Here is a 9607-nt window from a genome sequence, read left to right as displayed (position 1 = left end):
GATTGACTGCAGATCAATATAGCAACTTATAAATTGCAACGCTAATAAAAATTCAGAGATTCACCTCATCCAACTATTGTCAATGATATCCCCTTGTATTCCCACAACTTTTATAGATAACTTTATGAAATTGTTGTATGTGACGTTTTTTTTTAAATTTATTTATTATTCAAACCCAGGTGTGCATTTTTTGGATGCTCTCTTTACTGGGACCAGCTTTGAAGCTTTGGCTAGACAAGAAAATATATACAGTGGAACGGTTAACACAGACATGTTATGATGTCTATATTATATGGGTGTCCGTATTATCCGGGTGTCCATATTAAGTTAGCTCTCTGGAAAAAAGTCACAGACACGTGATTTATTTGATATATAGCATAAAGAAACAAGGAGGAAGAAGGGTAGGAACAATGACTGTAGCAAAAAGCCAAGGATGTGAAACTTGTTGAGTAGGAGGCAGAAAATTTATCAAAGGACTACAAACAGTGGAAGAAAGAAAGATGTATCAAAATCAAATGTGTCATGCTATTTGGCTGCAGATGTTTTGGTAATAAAATCTTATTAACCCGTGAACTTGGTACAATGTCTACAATTGGCACATCATTGTGACAAGAAAAATAGAAAGTGCCTGAGTAACCAGTGTCTGTAAAGCTGGATTAAGAATATATAGGAATTTCTGACTTGAAACACAGAAAAGTGGTTGTTGTCCACATTAACTACTGTGCTAACTACTGTGCGTACTAAGCCGGTTAATTTTAAAGAAAAAATCTATGCTTTTCCTCAGGCAAAACAAAACTGCCTGTTATATATGGGTGTCCAATTAAGTGGGTGTCTGTAGATCATAGAGTACTGGGTTATCACTGCATTAATAAATTATTATTTGCAACTAACGTTATGTATTGAAAAACTAAATGGTTCAGTACATCACTAGGTTGCACGATTCTGCTGATAACACAGTGTGCCATAAATTCACTGCCTCTAGGAAGAAGTGTTACACAGTGGAAATTATGTTTATCATGGAGGCCCATCCTTGATTGTGCTCTGTGGGTTTTTCTTGCTGGTTTTTTCCATCGTAAAATATTATTAGAAACTAGCATTTTTAAGAGTTAAAACCCCTAAGAGGGCCTGGGAAGCAGTTTTTAATGTGCGCGGGCCGGTGACCACCTACATTGAGGTGAGAGGCGGGGGGGGGGGGGGTGGGGAGAGCAAATTTGGCTGTTCTTTCTTTGTGGCTGTTTAGAACTGTCAGATTACTGAACCTTTCTTGAGTCATTGTTGAGCAGTCATGTTCATAGATTTCAAGCCGCTGAAAAGTACCTTTCTCCTGCTGAGGGTGATTGCACATACTGAATCCACCACTAGAAGTTTGCAGATCATGATATTACACTGTAGGTTCCTGTAATGCCTTCAATTTGTCTAGCATGTCATTGAAATGTGCCAGAGACCGCATCATCACCTGATATAATTCGTTTTAAGAAACCATAGTTCATGGAGTAGTCTTCAGATTTAATCAAGAACCTTCATCAAAAAAGACTATTCTGCATTGTTGCAAATGCTACATAGCTTTGCTGGTTTGAAAATGCAGAAATCTAGGACGATTGACTTTTTAAGGCTTACCACGCATCAGACTGATGGGATCAAAACGGACCAATAATAAATTTAGATGCTGGAAGATTCTTATTCCAACAAAGATACTATTCATATGAAAATGTATATTACAATGGAACCTCTATAACGAAGTCCTTGGTCTAACAAACTATTTTTTTTTACTCCAGTAATAGTAAAATATAAGGCAATATGAAAAAGAACCTCGATAAAAGTTAACAAACCTCGTTAGAATAAACATATTTTGCCAGTCCCTTGGCCCTTCATTATATCAAGGTTCCACTGTACTTAATTTTATTTATTTATTTTTCAAAAAGTGGGGAAGCCCCTTTGCCCTGCATGGGCCCTGCCCTAGCTTGGCTTAGGCTATATAATACCCCCAAAATAGACTATGCTAAATCAGGCAACAAGAACAATAAAATTGCAGCCTTTAAACAGTATTACGGCCCTTGGCTTGTTTATTGTAATCACTGGTATGACAAAAAAATAATGGATTTGTATATTGCACACGGTACGTAAGACCTAAACTTGTCCTCCAGGTTCTTAGCTGGGGCCTCACATTTATCTTGTGATCAACAAGTGTGCAGATCAATTGTTACAGTAGGGTGGACAGTGCCTTCGTATGTGGTAAGGGGCCATGAAGCTTCCTCATTTATAGGAATAATATTAGTCTATCCCATATTAAAAGATACACCAAGGTTTTTGAAGTAGCAAGGCTGCATGTGCTCTAAGAAAAATTGAAAGGAGCCCAGTGCTCCAGACCCGTGAAATCCTGGGTGCCCAGCACATGATTTCTATGAAAAAATTTCCTAGTTGCCCCAGAACAATAGTTAAGCACCACGGGCCAACTGGGTGCTGGTAGAGCACAACCTTGAGTAGTCAAACACAAAGCGGCAGTGATGAGCAGGGGCCATGAAACTATCTCATACATGTACATAACCCTCAGTTGTAGTAAATATTTCAGTGACCAAGCCTTGGTGATTATTCATTTTTAACTTGCAATCTGTCAGTCACATCACTTCAGTGATTCAGTGCATGAGTGCCCCTGAGTTGGAGTTTACATCTCAAATTATGATATACTATAATTATAATTATTATAAGTATTCAATGCGAGATTGCAAAACTTTTCGTTATTCACTCAAAAGAATAACAATACACAACATTCAAGATAGGATCACAATTTTATTTTAAAGACCACATCAGTAAATGGTAATAATTCTTGCTGTATTTTACAAAATTGCAAAAACAGTTTTTGCAATAAACTTGTGTGGGCTCTCTTGCTTTAGCTTGTGGTTTGAACTGACAATGTGTCTGTGCAGTTTTAATCAGGCTCTGAGTTTTGGGAAGACTAAAATTGAAAAAAGCATACCTTTTGTTTAGTGAGGGTTATGGCGACCAGAATGTTGGAAATACTAAGGAATTTACTGTATATTAAAATATCATACCATTTAGATTGCACCATGATCCTGATAGATTTTAATATTTTATAATAAAAATTTACAAATAGAGCTTTAAAACTTTTTATAAAAGCTCAAAGGAATGTTTATAGTGGTAACAGAAAAAATAGTACACTACAAGAGCAAGGTGTGAGCAATAATAGTGTTTACAAAACTAGAGGGCTCTCTGTGATCTGTTGCCTTAGGGCAAATCTTTTTGAAAGTTTCCTAAAAGTTTCGTAGTGGTCGCGTTCCAGTCGAAGAAAGGTCTAAGAGAAAATTTATCTTCGATGACTTCGCCAGTAGTAAAAGCAAAAATCACCACCGGCGATATAAATAAACTTAGCAAGTTTTGCGAACTGTAAGCTTACCTCCATGCGCTCCCTCTTTATGCGAAGATTTCTTTCCGGATTCAAGATCTGTCGATTGATCTTTCTTCCATATGCTAGCAAATGATCCAAGTTTAATTTTCCGCTACTGGTTTGCGTCGAAAGCCTCGTAAATGCTATTGCAGTACTCTTCGAAGTTATCAAACCGAGAAAACAGCGAAACTGTCAGCTAAAAACAAACCTATTCCTCGAATCTCACATTCAGTTGGTCAGACTCGCGTGCAGCACAATTCTATCGATTGAAGCAGTTGCTGCACACATACGGAGCCTAATGTAGTAAGATCGAAAGAGTCTTCCTAAACAAGAACGCATCGAAGTGGGAGGAAAGAGAACATTGTTGAGCAAAGTTCTTGGAAGAAAATTGTCATGCTGTGTGTACTGCGTTAAGTAAATGACGTCACAAAGCAATTGCCTTGTGTTCTTGGTAACCAGGCCACAGGAACATAGCGTTTTAATGGCGGACGAAAATTAATGGTTTTTTAGCGCCAAAAAATACCACTTTCCTTAATCGCATGAAGCTATAATTTGCACACCATGTACTTCAAGTACTAAACTGCCAATCTAGCGAAAAAAAATGGTAGTCAAAAATTTGATCGTAGTAGCACTTTAATAGAGGTTTTGAATAATAGAAATTAGCCAAATACAACTTATGTTAGTGTCCGCGTCCGCTTAATAGAAGTGTCCGCTGAATAGTGGTTCGTTATAAAGGGAAATATCAGACATTCGTTTCGGGAACCGGCTTAGAGTCCTCTTAGTAGAGGGTGTCCACTTAATTGGGTGTCCGCTTAATAACGGTTTCACTGTAGTTATATTCTGATTCGTTAAATTCGTTTTTTGAATCTTAAGCAGAAAATGTCAGAGAGTAATACGTCGCTGGAAAATGGAAGAAAAAATTCATGTTCAACTATTATATAGCCTCCCACGCAGGCGTTTTAAGGGGAGCTCGTTTTTCATCCCTCCCCTGAAAAAACGAGCTCCCCTAAAAAAGCCTGCGTGGGAGGCTAACTATTATACTGAGCCTTTCCACGTTTCGGAGGTAATCTGACTTGAATTGGTATACTTGATGGTTTTCACAGTAACGTCATCAGATTGCAAAGTCAAAAAAGCGAGGTTTTACGAATTCTTATTTACATTAGGTTGAAGATAAGTAGAAAATAAATCTTTGTGAAAGTTTCCAGCCCCGAAGCATGTTTCATTTCGAAAATACAGCAATTTGAACTTCCGAGTTTTCACAGTACGTGACACCAAAATAGGAATGAGTGTCTCATTGAAAAAAGTCATTCCTCTTGATAGTCAGCAGTTTAACCATTTCAAGTATTAAAAGATGTGTTTTTGCGCACGTATGCTAGCTCTCGAGTGAAAAGGAAGAGCCTTTATAGAAAAAGTGAACTCCAGGTGTATTTGTTGATTTCCGGCGGCCATATTGGTGGACAGTTCCTGTCCACCAATATGGCGTCTCCATACAAAGTTCTACAAAGGTGCGCGAAATGTTTCAGAAAATAACTCAGAAACTGTGGACCACAAAGACCTGAGATTTAGACAAATTGTTTATATGTTAGTCTTTTATAAAATTTCCTTTTCTTGGCTTCTTCCACTGGACGGTTTCCAATTTTTTTTTCTGCCCTGTTTATTGCGTGCACACATAAATGAAAGTCTCTGCATATTTAATCAGTTCAATATTTGTTACATTTATATAGGTTAACTTCTTCGGATGTCTATTGGTAGAATATCAACAAAAAAGCTGCCTTGAATAACACCTGGATATTTGAGAGGAAAATTGACACCAAAATATTAACACGTTCTTCTTCTTTTCGTGATAAAGTACACTGTCGTTTCTTTCTTTACATCAAACGGGTGAAAAGACACCTGCGACCATCTAAGCAAGGAGGAGCGAAATTTGTATTTACAAGTGAATTGATAATGTTGGCGTGGTCATAATTTGATCCTTTATCTCAATTTGTGTGGCATATTTTGTTAATTGTACTCTCAATTACCCGTCCATCATCGAATAAATTTACTCGGTCTCATATAAATGCAGAGAAAAACGAAATGAACAACGCAAATACAGGCAAAACTCACTCCGAAAATTGACGGCTCCTATTTTTCTCGCCTGTCATTGGTGGACCACTACAGATCAAACAATCATTACAATCATTTCAGTCATTTTCTTTTTTCAGCGCTATTACGTGGTTTGGGGTATCTGTATAGACACAAACAAATCCTATATATATAAAGTATTCATCGCTTTGAACGTAAAACGGCTGAACATTTACTGACATAGGAGACTCAAAAGAGCGTCCGGTTCCAAGGAAAAGAATGTACCACTCGGACCTCTACAACAATACACTCGTCGCTTGCATCCTGAATTCCATCTTAGCTTTTACCGCCGTAGTGCTAAACGTTTTAGTAATACTCGCGCTAAGAAAGATTCCTTCGTTACCAAGAAAAACTCTGAAAACATTGCTCCTCAGTATGTCTGTCTCCGACCTTGGTGTTGGTTTAGTAGCGCAGGCACTGCAAATTTATCTCCTTGTTAGCAACATAAAAATTCTTTCTCAGTCGTATATTGATCTTGATCACTATGAAGCTGTATTCAAAGCGTACAGAGTCGTGGCCAACGTCCTAACGTATGCTTCGTTTTTTAGCATCGTGGCTTTGAGTGCTGACAGATTTTTGGTTATACGCCTTCAGCTCCAGTACCAGGATGCGATAACTCATAAACGCGCCATTGCTGGGGTCATTTCATTTTGGCTGTTGAGTGCCTTCCTTCCGTTGATTCGACTTCGTGAGTGGCTCCCAGAGGACATATTTTTCATTTTGACTGTTACTATTCAGTTCATCAGTCTTATCACCGCAGGCCTGTTTTATTTCAAGATTTTCTTAGCCTTACGACAACACGCAACTCAAGTTCAAGACGTGCCAGTTGAAAGCGGAGAGAGGAATGAAGCGGTAAATGCAACAAGAGAGAGAAAAGCTGCATTGGGCATATTTTATGTGTATCTAGCGCTCATGGCTTGTTACCTACCAATAATTTGTTTTAATATTGCCGAAAATGTAATTGGTACTGAACGAACCTCATTGGGGCATAAAGTAAACCTCTACGTTACTATTTTGCTTGCACTCAATTCCTCTCTGAATCCACTGATTTACTGCTGGAAGATGAGACGCATTCGGTAGGCCATGATTAACATACTGCGTAAACCCTTTCAAAACTAAGACAACTGCCGGCACCAACCGATTAAGAGTCAGCCAAACAATAAAAACTTCTAAAGAAAAATGTTGTTTGTTGGCTGTTTTTAGAAGTAGAACGATTGGAAGAAATAGATAATAATAAGATTGCGTGTCACGGAAAATGCAGGACTATTTTCAAACGAGTTTCAGATAAACGTATGATAGAGGTTATTCCGAGTAAATAGATGAACAACCGGTTTATGTTATTCAAAATATGCTTAGTATTAGTTAAGGTAACGACGGTCGTTGATTCATCATACGGGTTACTGATTACTTCACGAGTTATGTGTACTATGGACCGTAAAATAAAAGCAAATAGGAAAGGATGGTGTGATATTAATTTTGGTTTAAGCTCGAAAACTAGATTGGCTGCAAACGTTAGAGTGCGCCACAAGAAAATTGGACAATGGGGCAGTGCAAATAGGATTATTATGAAATATTGAGCTCTGAGTATATTATCGCTAACCTTTCCCTTCGAAAAATGTATTCATTCCAATTCAAAAAGGACAGACGGCAAATTGTTATTGCTCGAAATATCTAAAGTCGTAACTGTTCATCAGTAGGATGCCTAAAATGTGTGCAATTCCACAATTCGTTTCGGCTCCATTTCTGATCCTATACCAAGAAACATGTAGAACATTTTAGGAGGAGCCGCCCACAACGTGAGCACAGTCACTGACTTTGATATATTGCTTATATATCGTTAGGTATAGTTTTCCATATATCGTGCCCTGTCTCTTAACTTGGACTGTATGATAATGTATGTTATTATTCATTCAAAATATTTCCCCGATTCTGATTGGCTAAAAGCACACGTTTAATTCACCATAACCAGTTACTGATGACCAAATTTGGAAGAATTTTGACTTTAACGAGGAAATGACGTCAAAAATGCAGCGTTTTCGCAGGCTAAGGCACCGTTAACCGAGAAGACCTGGGGACGAGGTTGAGTTGTTTTGGTTGTGAACTTGAAAAAATGGCGGACATTTCACTCGTTTCAAGAAGAACTAGGCGAAAAAATAGCTAAAAACATGACAAGAACAGCAAGAAGACAACTCGGAGGGTGACATCTGCTATTTGGAGAATATTTGCGGAGCTGGACAAACCTAAACGTACACTATCGAAGGTGAACTGAACATCGATGGAACGATGGAGGTAAGCATGTTTTAGCTATATTTTTAAACTAGGAATTATTTTGAATGAATAATAAAACAGTTATTGAATTCGGCTTTCGTATCATATGAAGAATTATGAAGATCTCGGAGGGTGTTATCCGCCTCGGCCTACGGCCTCGACGGATAACACCCTCCTCGATCTCCATAATTCTTCATAAGATACTCAGCCTCATTCATTAACTGTTAAATGAATTATGGTACATTTCTTTTAGTTTTTTAAGGTGGCTCGATACAGTTTTGTCAGGGTCAATACCTCCCAAGTTTAAGCATTAACTATGTCGCCATAAACACAGATTTAGAAAATTTGCCACCACAGTTGTATTAGATAAAGATAAAAATTTGTTATGATTAGGGTTGCAACGACATCGGAGTTGTCATAGCAACGAGATGACGCTGTTACCTATTTTACTTGCAGCAGTACATCTCGGCACTGGTAACTATTCTTCCAAAATCGTTCACGGTAGCTTTTTCCTCCAATAGTGGGCTCGATGTTCGTGAAGTTTAAGCGAAATCTGTAAGAGCGTTACCTAGATATTTTGGGATGATATTTTTATGGTTAAAAACACAGTAAAAAATGGACAATCTTGATGTTTGACCGTTAACTGTAGAAAACGAAGCGCTTTTGACATGTAATTTCACCTCATAGTAGTTTCAATCTTTTTAAAAACGTGAGTGGGAGGTCATGGAGAAAGCTCCAGCCGATTGCTAGAAAAAAGGGTTTCATTAGTATGTATCGAAGCGCTTTTGATAGTGGTTTTGTAAACATGTTGGTCTTCTTTAACAAATTAGCTTTCTTTTCATCAGGGCCCCATTCAAACCAGCCTCGCTGGACTGGGCACCCCCTGAATAAATATTGTTTAAAATAAAATATAAAATAAAATGAATATATCGCTTTCTGTCAAAAGGTTTGTTTTAATACCTTTCGAAATTTTTTAATATCTCCGTCGTATTTTACTTTAACAAAGCTGTCGCAATTGATTAGTTATTTATTCTAGCGCAAGCTGTCGTTTATCGGAATAGATTGTAAAAAGCAAAAATGGTCTTTTTTATTAGGGATTAACATTAGCACAAACACCTGCGTGTCTGTTATGTTCTATGAGAGGATTCCTGGCTTTTAGTTTTGTCAAGTACACTCTCTTTACAAATACATTCGAACGTGTTTAAAGATGAAAAATATCACTTCTATAGCTGAAAATATTTGCAGCCTTGATTAAAAAAAATATCAATGAAAGTTGATCAACGACTAGCTCTGTGAATGGAACTTCATTCCAGAATAGACTCTTCAACGATTTTTTCAAGTTTTGACTTGGAACAGTTGGTGAAAATCCATCGACATCGGTGAAAAATGGGCTAGGGAAGAGAAACATTGCCCAAAGTTTCTGAATGATTTGTTGAAAAAGAACAAACACATTAGCCTCTAAAGTCGCAAAATTTTACAGACGTTTGTATTGTGGGAAGCACTAAACGTTTGGAAAAATTGGTCGACTTTGGGGATCTATATGCAAATAAGGCTTATATATTATTGGTGTTGAGATGTTGTAGGGAAGAGATCTAGAAAGGAATGTCAGATACATAATCCAGCAATGAAAGGAAGTATTTTTTTTTCTCCGCGAAACCCAGCAAGGCAAACGTTAGATACTACGGTGGCCCATAGGGGACAGCGCTACAAACTTAAATTAACACAAATTACAAAAATATACTACTGCAAACTAAATCGCGCCTCGCAGCTTACCGAAATTTTTTTCCGTTAGTTTTTTTTAGGAATAATTCA

General features: G+C 37.6%; 1 long non-coding RNA gene across 1 annotated transcript; it reads right to left on the bottom strand.

The window, feature by feature from the left end:
* Positions 1–2767: 2767 nt before the first annotated feature.
* LOC140942379 (uncharacterized) lies at positions 2768–3545 on the bottom strand. Its single transcript, XR_012166538.1, has 2 exons — positions 3413–3545; positions 2768–2953 (listed from the first exon to the last, which is right to left on the bottom strand). It is a non-coding gene; the product is annotated as an uncharacterized lncRNA (long non-coding RNA).
* Positions 3546–9607: the final 6062 nt, after the last annotated feature.

This window comes from Porites lutea, chromosome 6 (assembly GCF_958299795.1).
Source record: "Porites lutea chromosome 6, jaPorLute2.1, whole genome shotgun sequence".
Taxonomy (NCBI): Eukaryota; Metazoa; Cnidaria; class Anthozoa; order Scleractinia; family Poritidae; genus Porites; species Porites lutea.
This window is presented reverse-complemented; position numbering and strand designations above follow the sequence as displayed.